Source organism: Borostomias antarcticus, assembly GCF_949987555.1.
Source record: "Borostomias antarcticus genome assembly, chromosome: 24".
Taxonomy (NCBI): Eukaryota; Metazoa; Chordata; class Actinopteri; order Stomiiformes; family Stomiidae; genus Borostomias; species Borostomias antarcticus.
Genome location: NC_140257.1, coordinates 7,805,178 through 7,824,090, shown reverse-complemented (window position 1 = coordinate 7,824,090; position 18,913 = coordinate 7,805,178). Strand labels below are relative to the sequence as shown.

The 18,913-nt window shown below is 45.0% G+C and overlaps 1 pseudogene across 1 annotated transcript in view; it reads left to right on the top strand.

The window, feature by feature from the left end:
- Positions 1-4,963: 4,963 nt before the first annotated feature.
- The window catches only part of LOC311325479 (cytochrome P450 3A27-like), a 40,033-nt pseudogene continuing 26,083 nt past the window's right edge, over positions 4,964-18,913 (top strand). Inside the window, exons 1-3 of the transcript in view lie at positions 4,964-5,032; positions 18,356-18,467; positions 18,777-18,865. The product of the transcript in view is annotated as a cytochrome P450 3A27-like (transcript). The remainder of the gene's footprint in view (positions 5,033-18,355; positions 18,468-18,776; positions 18,866-18,913) is intronic.

Here is an 18,913-nt window from a genome sequence, read left to right as displayed (position 1 = left end):
ACAGTAACACCTCTTCGAGGCGATTCCATTAATTGGAGGTTTATAAAGCACTGAACGGTTTTGGGCCAAAATATATTTCTGATCTGCTGCTACATTATGAACCATCCAGACCTCTCAGTGGCACAGGCCTGCTTTCTGTCCCGAGTTAAAACAAAACATGGAGAAGCAGCGTTCAGTTTTTATGCTCCACATATTTGGAACAAACTTCCAGAAAACTGCAGGTCTGCTGCAACTCTCAGTTCTTTTACATCAAGACTGAAGACTTTTCTTTTTGCCACAGCTTTTTATTAAATCAAATAATTATTAATTCATACACTGCACTGTAACTCCTATTTTATTTTTCCTGCATTTTGTTTCAAATATCTTTTATTCTGCATTTCATTTTATACGGTATGACCTTTTATGTGTTTCTTGCACTTTGTTTTGATGCTTTTAATGTCTCATTGAATTGCCTTGTTGCTGAAATGTGCTATAAGGACTGAGAGTAAACCAGAAAGTAAAAGGCTACAGGGAAAGATACCGACTGGGCCTCAAACTCTGATTGTGGGTGACTTTACTGTAAAAGATGTGAGAAGCATGTGCAGTGAAAGCACCAAAATACTTTCCCAAGGATATGGTTGCTGACATGACAGAAAAAATCTTGCATATCGGGGTTACACATCCAACTGTGGAAAACATCATTGTGCACGTGGGGACAAATGACGTTGCGCAACAGCAGTCGGAAGTTCTTAAACGAGACTTTATTGATCTGCTGAACACAGTCAGTTCTCTGAAAGCGGAGGTGTTTATCAGCGGCCCTCTACCACCAGTCAGAAGAGGGGTTGAGAGATTCAGAAGACTGTTGGCACTGAACACATGGCTCTCAACTGCCTGTACCACTCACTCAGTGCGCTACATTGACAATTTTCCATTTTTTTGGGAACGATACCATCTTTTTCAGAGAAATGGACTCTGCCTTAACAGGTCAGGAGTAAAACTGTTTATCTCCAATCTGTTCTATTCTCTGCGTCATCCATCTGCTCCCTCTGCCATGGTCAAGGACAAGAGACAAGAAATGCCAAAACAGAAGGAAGACATATAACAACATGGCAGAAACCTTGAAGAGCTGTTGCTTCAACAAAGCTCTGATTATGGGAGACACCCGCGCCAGGAAGAAGAATCTTCACACCACACCCCACCTGCAACAACCCAACGATGCCCCTCCCCTCCTCCACCACGCTCACCAATCAAGGGCCTCATCAAAGCTGCCACAATGAAGCTCAGCCAAATTGATGAGCTACTGCAAGAGGGGAAGTCTCTCACTCCCCCCCTCCCACTAGCACTCACCAGCGAGGATCCACCCCCTCCACCCCCCCAAGAGGGGGAGTCTTTCACTCCCCCCCTCCCACTAGCACTCACCAGTGAGGATCCACCCCCTCCACCCCCCCAAGAGGGGGAGTCTCTCACTCCCCCCCTCCCACTAGCACTCACCAGTGAGGATCCACCTCCCCAAGAGGGGGAGTCTCTCACTTGCTTCCTCTCACCGGCATCCACCAGCAAGCACCTTCACGCGCTGTATTACGCGCTCCCAACCGCCCTTACCCCCTTCAATACCTCCATTTTCTCTTCCCCCAACTCCCATGAGAAACGCCGGGCCCAGCCTGATAAAGGCACAGCACATTCAGTTACTTGTTTACAAAATACAGCAAGCTCTAACTGATATGTACTGGGTCCAGGCTACAAGGCTAATGGCACTCATGACCCCTTCCAGGACAAGCCAGGACCCAACGTGATGGTATCTTCCTCAATTCCTGTCTTGATAGGTAATAGAAAAACAATGATGAATCTGCTAAGTAACAGGAAACACTCAACCTGCTCTACAAATGTATCAAATTTAGTATCTATTCCTCGTCAGCCACAAACTATCACAGAGAAATGTGCAGATAATACCCTCAGCACACTAAACTTAGCTTTATTAAATGTCAGATCTTTAGCAGGAAAGACATTTTTAATCAATGATTTTATCACCAACCACAATCTTGATTTTATGTTTTTAACTGAAACTTGGCTAGACCAAGGTAACAGTGCAGCTGTACTTATTGAGTCAACTCCTCCCAACTTCAGCTTTATGAGCGAGGCTAGAGTACATAAGAAAGGAGGTGGAGTAGCCATCTTGTTTAATGACTCCCTCCAATGTAAGCAGATGTGTTATGGAAATTTTGGTTCCTTTGAATATGTGGCTCTTCAGTTGAATTCCTCTTTTCGAGCCATATTTCTAAACATCTACAGGCCACCCAAATACTGTCCAAACTTCTTTGATGACTTTGCTGAACTGTTGTCTACTGTCTGCATTGACTTTGACTGTGTGGCTATTGTTGGTGATTTTAACATCCATGTTGACAACCCTCAGGGCAGAGGCACTAAAGAGCTAGGTTGTGTCCTTGATAACTATGGACTGACTCAGCATGTGACGGAGCCCACACACAACAAGGGGCACACTCTGGACTTAATCATCCCCAAAGGTCTGAATATTTCTTAAGGTTCAGGTGTCTGATGTTGCGCTCTGTGATCATTCCTGTGTTTTCGTTGAGAGTACTACTGTATCTCCATGCACACAAATTCTCAATCAGAGGTTATCTCAAAACGGCTGAAAACACCAGTGAGATATTTACTCAGGCTTTCTTGTCCACACCTGCCCTCTCTATGGCCTCAGTCAACGAGCTTGTAGATAATTTCAATGTTAAAATTACAAACATTATTGACGCCGTTGCGCCCACTAAGGTGAAAGTGGTCTCTGGTAAGAGACGATCTCCATGGAGAAACGCCATGCTGGTCAGAATAGAAAAGAGAGAGTGTCGAAAAATTGAACGCAGGTAGCGAAAAATAAATCTCCATGTTCATTATGACATCTATAAAGAGAGACTTCGCATTTATAATATGGAGCTGAGAAATGCACGGCAGACCTTCTTTTCTGACATCATCACCAAAAACCATAACAATGCGCGTGCTTTGTTTGCCACTGTTGATAGGCTGACAAACCCTCCTGTGTCAGTAGCCTCTGAACTTCTATCCACCAGGGCTGCAATGAATTTGCCTCATTCTTCACTGACAAAATTCAGAAAATTAGACAAGCAGTTAGTGCCTCCATTCCAGGTACAGGACATGTGTCGTCACAGTGTCCACTTAAAATCAATACCATGACACAATTTAATCCGATCAACCATAAAACCCTGGGGGACACTATACAATATCTGAAATCCTCCACCTGTTGCCTTGATGTTCTACCTACAGACTTCTTCAAAACTGTATCCAACTGCACGGCCTCTGATTTATTACAAATTGTAAACACATCTCTTCTTTCAGGTGTGTTCCCACAAACCCTGAAAACTGCAGTCATCAAGCCACTCTTAAAAAATAATAATCTAGACAGCTCACAAATGAACATTTATAGGCCCATATCAAACCTCCCATTTCTAAGCAAAATAATTGAAAATGTTGTTTTCCAACAACTGAATAACTTCCTGGTACTAAGTAATGGCTTTGATGTCTTCCAGTCAGGATTTCGACCACACCACAGCATCGAAACTGCTCTAATTAAGGTATTTAATGACATCCATTTAAACACAGATAATGGCAAAATCTCAGTCTTAGTATTACTGGATCTCAGCGCTGCGTTCGACACGGTAGACCACAACACTACTAGGCCGACTGGAAAATTGGTTGGGAATTTCTGGTACAGTGTTAGATTGGTTTGAATCCTACTTAAAGGACAGGGACTATTTTGTGTCTATAGGCAATTACAAATCTGAGCTGACAAAAATGACCTGTGGAGTTCCCCAAGGCTCCATCCTGGGGCCTCTTCTGTTCAACATTTACATGCTCCCACTAACTCAAATTATGGAAAACAACAAAATATGTTACCATAGCTATGCAGATGACACACAAATGTATATCACTATATCACCAGGAGACTATAATCCCATACAAGCGCTGAGTAAGTGCATTCAACAAATCAATGATTGGATGTGCCAGAACTTTCTCCAACTAAACAAAAATAAAACTGAAGTAATTGTCTTAGGAGCCAAAGAAGAACAATTAAAAGTCAGTGCTCAACTTCAATCAGTAATGCTAAAAACCACAAACGAAGCCAGAAATCTTGGTGTAGTCATGGACTCAGACCTGAATTTCAACAGCCACATTAAGTCAATTACAAAGTCAGCCTACTATCACCTGAAGAATATATCAAGGATCAAAGGATTTATGTCCCAGAAGGATTTGGAAAAACTTGTCCATGCGTTTATCTTCAGTAGACTCGACAACTGTAACGGCATGTATACAGGTCTCTCTAAAAAATCGATCAGACAGCTGCAGCTGATTCAGAACGCTGCTGCTCGAGTCCTCACTAAGACTAAGAAAGTGGAGCATATCACACCAGTTCTAAGGTCTTTACACTGGCTTCCTGTCTGTCAAAGAATTGACTTTAAAATACTGCTGTTGGTTTATAAAGCACTGAATGGTCTAGGGCCAAAATATATTTCTGATCTGCTCATATGCTATGAACCATCCAGACCCCTCAGGTCGTCTGGCACAGGTCTGCTTTCTGTCCCCAGAGTTAAAACAAAACATGGAGAAGCAGCGTTCAGTTTTTATGCCCCACATATCTGGAACAAACTTCCAGAAAACTGCAGGTCTGCTGCAACTCTTGGTTCTTTTAAACCTGCCTTGCCGTGCCTAGAGAATGAACCCATTTACCCATTGATTTAACCATGCTTTCGTCAGGTTCACCTTTGACACATCCACCCCTCCCATTTACATAAAATGCTTTCCTCAGGTTCACCTCTGGCACACTCCACCTCTCTCTCGGGGACGTATAAAACAATGATTTTGGCAGCGGCCAAATAAATCAGTGCACTCCTGGGAGAAGGAGAGAAGAGAAGGAGAAGAACAAGGAAAAGGGGGAAAAAAAGTTGGAACCGGTCCAGCGATGAGTTACCTGCTGTACTTCTCCGCTGAGACATGGACCCTGCTGGCCGCATTCATCACGCTCTTCATAGTGTAAGGTTCTTTTCTGCTGTGTGTGTGTGCTTTGATGCCTTAGTCAGTCAGGATACTCTTGATGATGCCGTGGTAGAAGTCCACAAGTGTTTGTGTGCTCACGCCCCATCTCTGCAGGCACCTCAGAAAGTAGAGGCGTTGTTGTGTCTTCTTTAGGATGGCCACTGTGTTGTGTGTCCAAGTGTGGTCATCAGAGATCTGCATCCCTAGGAATTTGAAGTGGCTCACCCTCTCCATTTCCTCCCCGTTGATGATGATGATTATGGAGCCAGGGGGTGGCTTTTTCCTCCTCTCCTGAAGACCACAATCATCGCCTTTGTCTTGCTAGTGTTCAGGGTTACAGTAGGTCGTTGTCTTGACACCATGTTACTAGGTCTGACACCTCATGGAGGAAAGCAGATTCAGATGAGTCAGGTGCAGTGTTGCCAGATTGGGCGGGTTCACGCCCAATTGGGCTTCTTTTGATCACGTTTGGCCGGAAAAAATAGCATTGGGCGGGTGGGCTGGAAAAAATAGCATTGGGCGGGCGTTTAAAAAAATATATATATATTTTAAAACTGGCGGGACAGACGTTTCAATTTTATCCAATGATATTAGTAATAGGGTGGGAGATGTGCACCTGTCCAATAGGGGTGAGGGAGCTCTCCCTGTTCAATGCATTTGATTCACACGGTCAAGGAGAAGGTCGAGGTCGAGGTCGGAGTCAAATCTAGCTAGCTACCCCCGAAGAAACCTAAAGATGCCAATTTGGGGATGTGGGATCAGCAGGTTTCTGTCATGATCACCGCATCGATGCCTTTTGGCTGGAGGTAGAGGCCTTTAAAGATGCCGGAGGAAATCTGTGCTTTCAGGATGTGGCACTTGGCGCAATCATATTGCTCACTCTGCCCATATCAAATGCTCATGTGGAGAGAGAATTTTCCCAAGTGACGCTAAAGATAATGCCAGAAATCGCATGGGATTACCGCTGCTTTCTGCTCTCATGGACGTGCGCTCGGTCTAACGGAGCGGTTTGACGGCTGCAACGTTCCACCCTCCCCGACAGTTGTTGGGGAGCTTTGACTCAACCATCTATTAATACTTGCTAATTAGCAAGTTCACCACATGTAGGCCTACATAGTTTTACATTTACGAGTTACGTTAGAAGTTGGAATGGACTCCTGGCCTGTTCGGCGTGAAGGTAAGACATTTTTACTTAATACTATACAGCAGGTGTTTCTGGATGTCGCATCATTGAGTGATGCATTACTTGTGTCTCTGCCTGCTTGCCTGCCTGAGTGTCACACTCCTGACTCGGTTATTGTAGGCGAGCAGGCAGGGTATTCATGGGTGGTTATACAGGTGGTTATATAGGCCTACCATTGGAAGTTGTGTAGCCTAGTCCACTTGTCACATTCTCTAGCGGTTTCTTGTCACCACTAAAGCTTGTTATCTAGCTTGTCATCTTGTCCTCTATTCATGATGTAGCCATGCTTCTCATGCGTTATTATAATTTGTTGCCTGCATTATCATTTCTTTGACTATTTGATGGGATTACGCATCTTTCTCTCTGTCGTAGGCTGTGTGTGACATGTGTAGGCGTGTGTTGCAGTTTACCACGAGTTATTATTATTTTCGGTATTTCAACTGAAAGGCATTTTTCTTAGCATGCACTGCTATATGTTATATACTATAATATGTGGGCGGTTTTTTATCACATTGGGCGGATTTTGAGCACTCATTGGGCTGGAAAACATCACACCAATCTGGCAACCCTGGTCAGGTGTGGGGGAGATCAGGTCTATCACAGTGGTGTTGTCCGCAAGCGTGATGATTCGATTGCTGCTGTGCTTGGCTGAGCAGTCGTGGGTGTACAGTGAATACAGCCTGGGGCTCAGGCAGCAGCCTTGCAGGACACCTGTGCTGATGGATGTTCAGTGTCAATGAGGTGTTGCCTTTTTCTCACCACCTTAAATCTGTCCATGAGGAGGTCCAGGGTCCAATTGTACAAGGAGCTGCTCAGGCCTACACCTCTCAGCTTCAGGACCAGGTTGATGGGGCGTACGGTGTTGAAGGCAGAACTGTAGGTAATGAATAGCATCCTGATGTAGAGGTTAGTGTTTTTTTTAATCCAGCGCAAAGAGTAGGGCCAGTGCAATGGCATCATCCACAGACCTGTTGGCTCTGTAAGCAAACTAGTGTGGGTCTAGTGAGTCTGGCATGATGGTGTCGATGTGTTTCATGACTAGTTTCTCCATTCACTTCATGACCACTGGAGTGAGTGCCGCTGGCCAGTAGTCATTCAGGCTGGTTACCTTGGTTTTCTTGTGTACTGCCACTATTGTAGTAATCTTGAAGCACATGGAGAAGACCCTTCTGTGAGTGATGCATTGAAGATGTCCGTGAAGACAGAAGCTAGCAGCAGCTTTGCAGGCATTCACCTTCCTGAAGGACCTCAGCCTCAGATAGTTGTAGGACCGTGTTTTCAGGTTCCAGGAGGTCCTTGGGCTGGTGTGCTCGTGTTCAGTGCGTTGGACCTCACATAGGTGTTGAGCTTGTCTGGGAGCTCTTTGTAGCTGTTCTTTCTTCTTGGTCTTCTGGTGCTGGAGAGGATCCTAGCACCTTGTGGGGTTAATTAGCAGCCAGAGATGAGTAGCAGCAGAGCTCAAATCCTCGGCTGAGCTTCTAGACTTCAGGCTAGAGTTGAACTGATGAATTGAATTGAATGAACTGGAGTGCTGCTACTGCTCTGTGGTCAGGGGATGGGGTCCTTGGTCAACAGGGGATGTTCTCAGGCCACAGATAAACTCTCCTGTCCCCTGCTTCCAGCAAGGCTCCACGTTCTGGCTTTTGACAAAACCAGCTGCATTCCTAGAGGAAAAATCCTTTCAAAAACAAGGTTAAGATTGCCGACAGCAATCATTATTTTCCTGTAGGCCGACTTTGCCCACAGATCTAAAATAACAGATGATAATTATTGTCCTTAGATGAGTCTGAGCTTGCAAGTGTCAAATGTCAGTGATGTTCTTCTTGAGATGTCATTTATTTTTAGGCAGTCCCTCAATTAAGTCCACATGCATCCATATACATAGATACATCCTACCCCCCTGTTGACACAGTGTCAATACCTGTGTCAAATCAAAACAACCACACAGAAACCAACCACACACCAACAACCACACAGACAATCTAGCAAAAGAATAACAGAATAAAAGATTAAAATTACAGATGCTGAGCAGCACTGGATCGGGGCCGGGCGTTTTGAGGAGGAAGAGGAATCATTTAAAATGTAAAGCCGTCAACACCCCTCGTTCTCTAGCCGACTTGCTTTTAGCTGAGCTCATTTGCATATGAAATCCGCTCAATCTGATCTCATGGTCAACGGAGGGGTATAGAGGCATGCTAGAAAACTTATTCTAAGTGGTATTTTCAGCAAAAATACTCAATTATATGAGTGGGACCCCAAAGACTTATATTAAATTGTTGAAGATTAGCATAATAGGACACCTTTAAAAATTAATGTCACGGCACAATGGAGTATGCATTAGCATTTTTATTCTGCATCCCCCTAGGCTGGAAGTCTTGTTGAGCTACCTGTCATATGAGAAGCCCTAGATGGTTTCACACTGACTTAAACAAGGGTTGCATGTAAATGTCACAGGTGCATTTAACATGGAGATTTCAGAGGTTTCCACAAAATGTTTGTTAAAATAAAGGCAACACGAGGGGCAAACACCAAAATAATACTAAACAACCAGACTAAACAATAAAACCAAGGTATACACTCAACAAGTGGAGAACAAAAGACAAAGCTTACAAGCTTGCAGACTTAAAAGTTGGCACAGGACAACACCAGGGACAACGCACAGCTACAGCATATAATGAACAAACAAAGAACAAGAAGGGAGCTACATGTAGGCTTTATATACACAGAGTAACAAGACAGGTGGAAACCAATCAAACAATCAGTGGCACAGCTGTCTTCTCAATCAGAGTCAATTTAGCCAGTTGTAGTCCTAAGCTCTGTTCAAAACCGTTCCCTATTCCCTACAGTATATAGTGCACTATATGGTGCGTCCGCCATTTTTTGTAGTGTTCGAATTCTCAACGGTTAATTTAATTCACTATATAGTCCACTACAAAATACCCACAATTCACGTTGATTTCTAGTGAACAGAAGATGTACTACCCTACAATTTCTCCAGTATACCACAATGCAACGCTGTCATGTTTTACCGAAGGAGAAGACGTTAAGAAGAAGACGGCAGCTATCGTTGGCTAAAGCAGTTAGCTAACATTACGATGATTCCTCTAGCTGTTTTGCTGGTAATGCGAGTTTGAGTTCGCCTCCGTTTATGCCCGAGAAACAGAAGTTGAACCGACATCATCGAAATAATAACAGGAATCGTTGTAATGTTGGCTAACTGCTTTAGCCACCGACAGCTAACGTTACCGTTAATGTTATGGAAGCTGCTGTCGTGAGCAAATTGGCTATCACAGTCTTGCAACCTTACAGCTTGCTATTAGCAGACAGCACCAGAGTTGACAAAACCACACTTGCACAGCATTAGAATTTCAACAATTTATTGGGGGTTTAACATTAAAAACTGAACATGGAAACTGAATACTACCTGAGTACATTTCAACCTGCTGCCATCAGTGCTCGGTTTGTTTACGTGATCCATGAATATCCGACCCAATCATGTTCCATGTATAGTATCCGAAAACCTTTTAATCGTTCCCTATGTAGTTCACTATATGGGGAACACGACATAGGGAATAGGGAATGAGTGAACAAGGGAATGACAGCTCTAGGATCTGCTATTGGGGCGGGGTAGTCAACACAGGTGGAGGCATTGCTGTTGCACTATAGGATTGTGGGTAGTTTATTTTTCCTGTATGAACAGCAGTAGTTTGAGGGGACACAATTAGGACATATTTCAAAATACTGTCAGAAATTCAATTTTTGATATAACATTCTCAAGATTTTCACACTACATCTACCATGTCATGAAAATGTTGTCATTTTTTTTCATGAACATTGGAGATTTATTGAGCAAGTATTTGCAGTAGCTGCATACAGTACTGTTTACAGTAAAACATTTTGATGCGCTGTGGGCTCAATTTGTGATATTTAAAAATCTGTGAAGATCATTTGTGGAGGACAGTCTGAAGATTAGGTGTAGCAATTGGGGTGTCAATCACAAAAAAATGTGTGAGGAGTAGGGCTTGATAGGTTTTGAGAAAGAGTGATGGACTTCATAATTCCTGCCAGCTCAAAGCATATGGAAGTTTCTACACACTTGGGCCTATTTTTTGGTGGTAGTTGCAAAGTGATACATAAGGCTGATTTGTTATGATTATTTTACATTTTAAAATTGACACTGTTGCTGTAGCGCCACCATCAGGACTATTGGCCCACAATGCCAGTTGAGGAATTTGGGCATAGGAAATAGGAAAAAGTACAATTCTATTGAAACTAGAGAAAGCCCATATGTCACAGAATAATAAATGGAGATTAACTCAAAGAAGTAAAAAAAAGAATATGATTAATCAAAAATACTTCTCACCAAAAGTAATATGTAGTCAAGTAAACTTTTAAAACTGAAGAACTGATTAAATGTGCCATACACATAAAAATATCAAAGGTGCACTGATACACCGTTATTTGTTTCTGCATCTATTCAACCAACAAAAATAGTATCTGTATTTAGATCTGAATCTGGAAGTGGGCATGGTTCACACTGAAAGTCATGTTAGATCGAGCAGACACTTTACATGGTGATGATACTGGGACTTGAGGCCATAGGTGAAAAGAAGCTTCCGGGCTTCATTGACTGACTTTACACTGCAGTTCTTAATATACATGAGTACAGTCCAGCGTTCAAGATGTCGCATGTGCACTGATTCCAGTGTGAGGCTCGTTGGGTCTTGGGTGATTACGATGAGGGTGTTGGTGAGTTCTGGAAAGGCTGCCCATGCATTCCATGCAGGTTTTTTTTTTCAATTCCATACATTTCTGATACAACGTCACATCCTGTGAATGCGTGGAAGAGGGGCAGTGCTTTGCATTTTTGAGATCCCAGCATTTCTGAGATGTGGTGGATTGGGATATCTTTATATGCCTTTCCTGATCCAAAGCCAATCCACAGCTCTGAGAGGCCTAGCTCCTGGAACAGGTTGATGGCCAGCACCACCACATCACTATCTACTGTCCTGAAGTAAGCCTTGGTGTGACCCTGCTCGGCAGCATGACACAAATGCAGCAGCATTCGTGTGTCAGCTTCTTCTTGCTGGCATGGTGACAATGCTGCTAGGTCAGTAGGTTTGTTGCTCAGGACAAGGTCAGCCTTTGTTGTGAGGAGGTGGTACTCTGAGCCAGCTGTGATCTCCTGAAGTTCCTGACTGATGTATTGAAACAGCTGGTCTTTATTTTGACTGTCCTTGAGGAACTTCTGCCATTGAGCTCCCTTTGGCAGAGGTATGTTAGCGGAGACTCGTGTTCGGCACCCTGCAGTTCCACCCCGCTTGACACGAGTCTGGGATTTGAGACTTGCCTCTATATATGTGTCCCAGACTGCATCCACTCTTGTTGTCCTGTCAGTCATCAGGCTGTGCAAGTACAGCAGCAAGTGCATTCGAGTGTACTCTCCAAACACTCTGGCACGCTGGGTTTTGATTATGTGTATTACTGCTGCCATATCAAGCACAACCACAGAAGCTTCTTTGGCTGACGGAGAGTGGCCAGGACCTGGCATTCCTGGTAGGCACCCAAGAATATCTGACTTGGTTCCTGACCGCAGCTTGCCTTGATCAGACAAAGATGGAGGCTCACATTGATTCTCATGCTTGAAGAAGTAATCAATGGTGAGATCGGGACGGGCTTGTAGGGACAAGAAAAGCTTGGTGATGAGAGCTGTATTTGCCTTGGCAGACCCCAGCTTGTTAGCACCCTTCTTCAGATCCTGTTGGTGAATGTGAACAAGTTGGCCCTTGGAATGACATCAGATAGGGGCTTGGTGGCTTTTTCTATTCTGTCTCTTACAAACTCTGTGAACATGGCTTTGCCAATGTTTGGAGCTTCCTTGAGGCAGTTGGAGATCTCATGGTCCATGGCCTTACCAGGTCCTTATGGTCCTCCTGTTGACCATAGAGGCCCTTTGATCCACTGTCCTCCTTCAGAAACTTGATGCTGTGCTTCTGGCTCTGATCAAGTGGCATTAGTGTGAACTTCTTCTCACCACATTGCATGAAAAACTTCCCCTCCAAGAAAGCCTTGTGGACTGATGGGTGGGTATCTGGTAGTTGTGCCATGTCTTTCAAGAAGACTGGCATCCAGCGGGCATAGTTTGTATGTCCAAAAGCAAATAGCCATGGGCACAAATCCCCCTGGTGTGAACACAATATAGGCCTAAAAGTTCATAGAATCATGGAATGATTTCTGCGCCTCATGTGACTTGATTTCAGATATGGCCAGTTTTTTGGTTATGATTTTGCAAAAAAAAATATTTTTCACACTAGAGTGATGGTAACATGTTCAATTGTATTCCTTAGGAGTCAACATATGGGTCTAGAGCTCTGAATAATCTTTGTTACTTCGTTTCAGAGATATGGACAGTTTCTTAGCTAGAAATTACCTTGAATTAAATTGTCAGAATTGGATTCAAAGCACCAAAAAAGTAGAAAAAAGTGACATTATACAACAATCTAGGACTATAAGAAGCTGAGATATGACATTTGGGGGCAAATTCACTGAAGCGGAATTGCGGCCATTAATTGCACCATTACATTGCGCTCAGTTGCTCCAGCTATGTGCTCCGTTGTAAAAACCTATTCACTAAAGACATTGCGCTAATAATATCCCAGCGCAAACACGGCCATTCGGTGTTTGCGGCTGAGTGCAATTTGCTGCTGATATAGGAAATGACTATAAATACTGTGCATACAGCGCATACAACTCGTATGCATATCATTGGACGATGGCAGACAGAAAAAGAAAGATACGATTTTCAGACAGCGAACTTGAAGTCCTCACGGACGAGGTTCAAAAAATATCACGGCTGTAGCAAAAAATCATATTTGGGGTTTAATTTTCCAATCAGTCAGTGCCATTGGTGTGTGTAAACGCGGAAGACTGCAAACAGAAGTGGAATGATTTGAAAAGACGTACAAAGGAAAAATTGTCATTTTATGTTATGCAAGATGCAGCATGCAGTACATTTGGGGGAGTGTAACATTGCCGGTACGATCTAGGCATCTAAACGGCTTTTCAGGATTCCAAATGTGCACTCAATCACACCGTGCGTCCTGATGTGAGCCCAATTGTATGCCGCCTCTCCAACGTTGGAAGGATTACGCACGGGAGTCATCATCCATGGCTGAAGATGATACCTGATGATACCATCACCTATGATACGAAAGCAAAATATTTTCAAGACCATTCAAATAAAAAAAATATTGTGTATGTTTTTTTTATTTTTTATTTATACCTATCGGCCACCAGCCGTTCAATGAACGGCTATAGGGAATGCGCAGTTTCGCGTATAGCCTATTATATGCACAGTTTCGCGCTATATAGGCTACTATAAATTATATTAATATTATACTCGCTGGGGACTGGTGGAGAGACGCATAGTCTACAGAGCCTCCCCAGACGCAACTTCATCCTCCAGTTGGCTGAAGACCTCTGCGTGCTCTGGCGTCCAAACAGTTGAAGACGAGCTGCAGCAAGAACAGAACTGTCTACCAATGCACGAAGTGCACCAAAGCTGTCTGTGGCACTGTCAAGGTGCAGAGGATATGTGTAAAGTGTAGTGCTTATGCACCGAACAGCAGTTCAGAGTACTCTAAGACCCTAAGTGGAGTCCTATTTGGGGCTCCTGCAGGGGACTCCACTGTCCTACTGGGGGACTTAAATGCACACGTAGGCAATGATGGAGAAACTTGGAGGGGCGTGATTGGGAGGCATGGCCACCACGATCTGAACCCGAGTGGTGTTTTGTTGTTGGACTTCTGTGCTAGTCACGGTTTGTCCATAACAAACACCATGTTCGAACACAAGGATGCCCACAAGTACACCTGGCATCAGAACACCTTAGGCCGAAGGTCGATGATCGATTTCGTTATTGTATCATCTGATCTGAGGCCATGTGTTTTGGACACTCGGGTAAAGAGAGGGGCAGAGCTGTCCACTGATCACCATCTGGTGGTGAGCTGGTTTCGATGGCGGGGGAAGCTTCTGGACAGACCTGGAAAACCCAGGCATGTAGTGAGGGTGAACTGGGAACGTCTGGAGGAAGAGCCTGTCCGGAGAGATTTCACCGGCGGAGCTTCTCAGGCATCCCTGTGGAGGTTGGGGACATGGAGCATGAGTGGTCGGTGTTCAAAGCCTCCATTGCTGAAGCTGCGGCTGGGAGCTGTGGCCTGAGGGCCATAGGTACCTCAAGGGGCGGTAACCCTCGGACACCGTGGTGGACAGCGGTGGTCAGGGAAGCCGTCCGACTAAAGGATATGTTAGCCCGGGAGACCCCAGAAGCAGTTGCAGGGTATCGACTGGCCCGGAGGGCTGCGGCTTCGGCCGTGACCAAGGCAAAGCAGCGGGTGTGGGAGGAGTTCTGAGAAACCATGGAGAAGGACTTTCAGTTGGCACCAAAGTGTTTCTGGAAGACCATCAGACACCTCAGGAAGGGAAAGCGGGGGACCATCCAAGCTGTATACAGCAAGGAGGGGACACTGCTGACCTCAACTGAGGAGGTTGTTGAGCATTGGAAGGAGCACTTTGAGGAACTCCTGAACCCGACTAATCCACCCTCTACGATCGAGGCAGAGCCGGAAGATGATGGGGGGTCGTCAATGTCCTTGGAGGAGGTCACTGAGGTAGTCAAACAACTCCACAGTGGCAGAGCCCCAGCGACTGATGAGATCCGTCCAGAAATGCTGAAGGCGCTGGGTGTTGAGGGGCTGTCTTGGTTGACACGCCTCTTTAACATTGCGTGGAAGTCTAGGTCAGTGCCAAAGGAGTGGCAGACTGGAGTGGTGGTCCCAATATTCAAAAAAGGGGACCAGAGGGTGTGTGCCAATTATAGAGGCATCACATTACTCAGCCTCCCAGGGAAAGTTTACTCCAAGGTGCTGGAAAGGAGGGGGTCCGGCCGATAGTCGAACCTCAGATCGAAGAGGAACAATGCGGATTTCGTCCTGGTTGTGGAACCACCGACCAGCTCTTCACTCTCGCGAGGATCTTGGAGGGGGCTTGGGAGTTTGCCCAACCTGTCTACATGTGTTTTGTGGACTTGGAGAAGGCTTACGACCGGGTCCCTCGAGAGGACTTGTGGAGGGTTATGCGGGAGTATGGGGTGAGGGGGTCCCTACTTAGGGCCATCCAATCCCTGTACACCCAGAGCGAGAGCTGTGTCCGGGTCGTCTTCCTTTCCGGCTGGGGTTGGCCTCCAACAGGGCTGCACTTTGTCACCAATCCTGTTTGTGATTTTCATGGACAGGATATCGAGGCATAGCCGTGGGGAGGTGGGTTTGCAGTTCGGTGAGCTGGGGATCACGTAGCTGCTTTTTGCAGATGATGTGGTCCTGATGGCATCAACTGCCTGCGACCTCCAGCACTCTCTGGATAGGTTCGCAGCTGAGTGTGAAGCGGCTGGGATGAGAATCAGCACTTCTAAATCTGAGGCCATGGTTCAGGAAACCGGTGGCCTGTCCGCTCCGAATAGGAAATGAGTCCTTACCCCAAGTGAAGGAGTTCAAGTATCTGGGGGTCTTGTTCACGAGTGAGGGAACCATGGAGAGGGAGTTTGGCCGGAGAATCGGAGCAGCTGGTGCGGTTCTGCAGTCGCTTTACCGCACTGTTGTGACGAAAAGAGAGCTGAGCCAAAAGGCAAAGCTCTCGATCTACCGGTCTATCTTCGTCCCCACCCTCACCTATTGTCATGAAGGATGGGTCATGACCGAAAGAACGAGATCACGGATACAAGCGGCCGAAATGAGTTTTCTCCGGAGGGTGGCTGGGGTCTCCCTGAGAGATCGGGTGAGAAGTTCAGTCATCCGGGAGAGACTCGGAGTAGAGCCGCTGCTCCTTTGCGTCGAAAGGAGCCAGTTGAGGTGGTTCGGGCATCTAGTGAGGATGCCTCCTGGGCGCCTCCCTAGGGAGGTGTTACAGGCGTGTCCGGCTGGGAGGAGGCCGCGGGGTAGACCCAGGACTAGGTGGCGGGACTACATCTCCGCACTGGCCTGTGAGCGGCTAAAGATTCCCCAGGCAGAGCTGGTTGATGCTGCTAGGGAAAGGGATGTCTGGGGCCGCCTGCTGGAGCTGCTGCCTCCGCGACCCGACCCCGGATAAGGGGATGAAGATGGATGGATGGATGGATGGATAATTAGATAATTATACATTTTATTAGATAATTATGAAACATCGAAGTTCTATGCTGCATCTGTAATCGCAAGACGTATAGGACTAGCCTACCGTAAAAAGTGATGCATTCTCATATATTAACTTAGATAATTATTAATTAGATAATTATTATGTACCTACGTTCTATGCTGCATCTGTACAGTGGGCTACTGTTTTATTTGGATACTTGGCCAAAATGCTGTTCTTGTAGCCGTTTCATCGATTTTTTTTCTTTTTGTGAAGTGTAGGCTATACTATTCTTTTTAAAGTGCGAAGATAACATTTTGTTGTGTTATTTTATTGCCATAGTCATTTTGTGAGTAGTATGAAAGGATTACATTAAGCCTTGAGTTGTACAGTACAATCCTAAGACCTTATACTGAAAAAAACGATGCGTTCTTACGGTATGTCCATTGAACGGCTACTGGCCGATAAAGGTAGAGCCGCCGTGGTTCTAGCATTAAATCAAAAAGTGACATTCTTCTTCTAAATATTCTCTCACGAACAACATTCCTGGCATTGCGATGCCTTCGCCTCGCAACAATCACTGCTGCCATGATCAGCGGAAAGGCTGGCCATGACACACCCCTTGCGCTTAAATACCACCACGTCTCTGAAAACGGAATTAATTTCACTTTAACTGCGTGAAGCAATCGGCGCTGATCTTTGTGAATTGGGCGGATTTTGCAATTATGTTCATTTGCATAAAAAAGGGGAACATTCTCCGCCCATATTACCTAATTTAAATATCAGCTTATAACACCGGCGCAAATGCTATGACGAAGGCAACGCAGTTACCACCGTATTTCACCCTTCGGCTTTGTGAATAGCAAAGGTTATTTTTGACTTATTTGCACAGGTTTTGCGTCAGGAAAAGCTGCGCAATCCTTTAGTGAATTCGCCCCTTGGTCTTTTCGGCGAGCGCCATTTTTGATTTCTGAATACCCACCACTAGGGGGTGACCCCAACTTGTATCCAGTGGTTTTTGAAAACCTTAGGCCCATACCTAACACCCTGCCAAAAATCTAAAACTTGTCATCAAGTGCACAATCTTTATGATTTTTTACATATTCCCTCCCAGCTAATACGTTCATCTGGACATATGATATTGTGGTGTAGACATTGGAAGGTATTATGTCTGAAGTGTTCTGTTTCTCTAAACTTTAACTTCAATACGTGACAATGCATATTCTAAAGGATGAACTTAAACTACAGGTAACCATGCTTAATATATTCTGAAGATGACCGTTGTGCAACATCAAAAAACATCTCCCACACTAGTGCCTTGAGAAACACCTATGGTAACCAGAGATAAACATTTTATCAGCAAGCCTATTTTTATTATAGAATCAAAACATCTCACACTTACTATATTGTTGTTTTAACAGTTGGTGAAAAAACAAATTTACAATAATCTAACTTTTTTTCAATGTAAAGCTAGCTAACGTTAGCTACATTATGCTACCCAGCTGGGAACGTAATTTGTGACTGGATGGTTGAGCTGACCAAATATTGCGACAGGCAGTCAAATAACGTTAGCTAACGTAGCAAACACACTTAACATTTATTTGGGAACATTAGCTGTCTAGCATAACCAGTTTGGAAGTTTTATAAAAGCTAGCTTGCTCTGTTTACGTTGTGGCGTTGTGTCCAGCTGGTGTTAAGTTGCCTAACTGTATAGCAATGGTAAACAATGGAGAACTACTTTCGGATTGCCGAGGGCTGAAAGCAACACAATTTAATGGAATTAAACACTACTAACCCATATTTTCAATAACAACAACAAAAAAACGACAGGCAGTGCTGTTGTATAAAAGCAATATCACACTCGACAGCACTCCCTCTTGTGTGATATTGCTTATATAAACTACTCATACTCAGTTCTAGAATTGTTGTGGTCCCACCTTGTTCTAGAACTGTTGTGTTTCCACTGTGTTCTAGAACTTCTTCCTGAACGGGCCAATGTACGACGCAGTGTGTCGCCGAGGACGACACCTGGAGGAGGATCCGCAGCGTGCTCTCGCCCTCCTTCACCAGCGGACGGCTGAAAGAAGTAAAAACATCCCTCTTCATCCTCCTCTCATCCTCTACTTCTCTCCTCCTCTCATCTTCTTCATCCTCCTCTTCTCTCCTCCCCTCATCTCTCTCTACTCCCCCTCATCTTTCCCTCCCTCTCACCTCCCCTCATATCTCCCTCTCTCCTCCCCTCATCTCTCACTCTCTCCTCCCCTCATCTCTCACTTTCTCCTCCCCTCATCTCTATCTCCTACCCTCATCTCTCCCTCCCTCTCCCCTCATCTCTTCCTCCCTCTCCCTTCATCTCTCCCTCTCTCCTCCCCTCATCTCTCCATTCCTCCTTTAGATGTTTGGCATCATAAAGCAGCATTCTGCCAACCTGGTCAGCAGTATGAAGAGAAAGGCTGATGAAGATGAAGCTCTTGATCTCAAGGAGTGAGTACACTGTGGTGTGTGTGTGTGTGTGTGTGTGTGTGTGTGTGT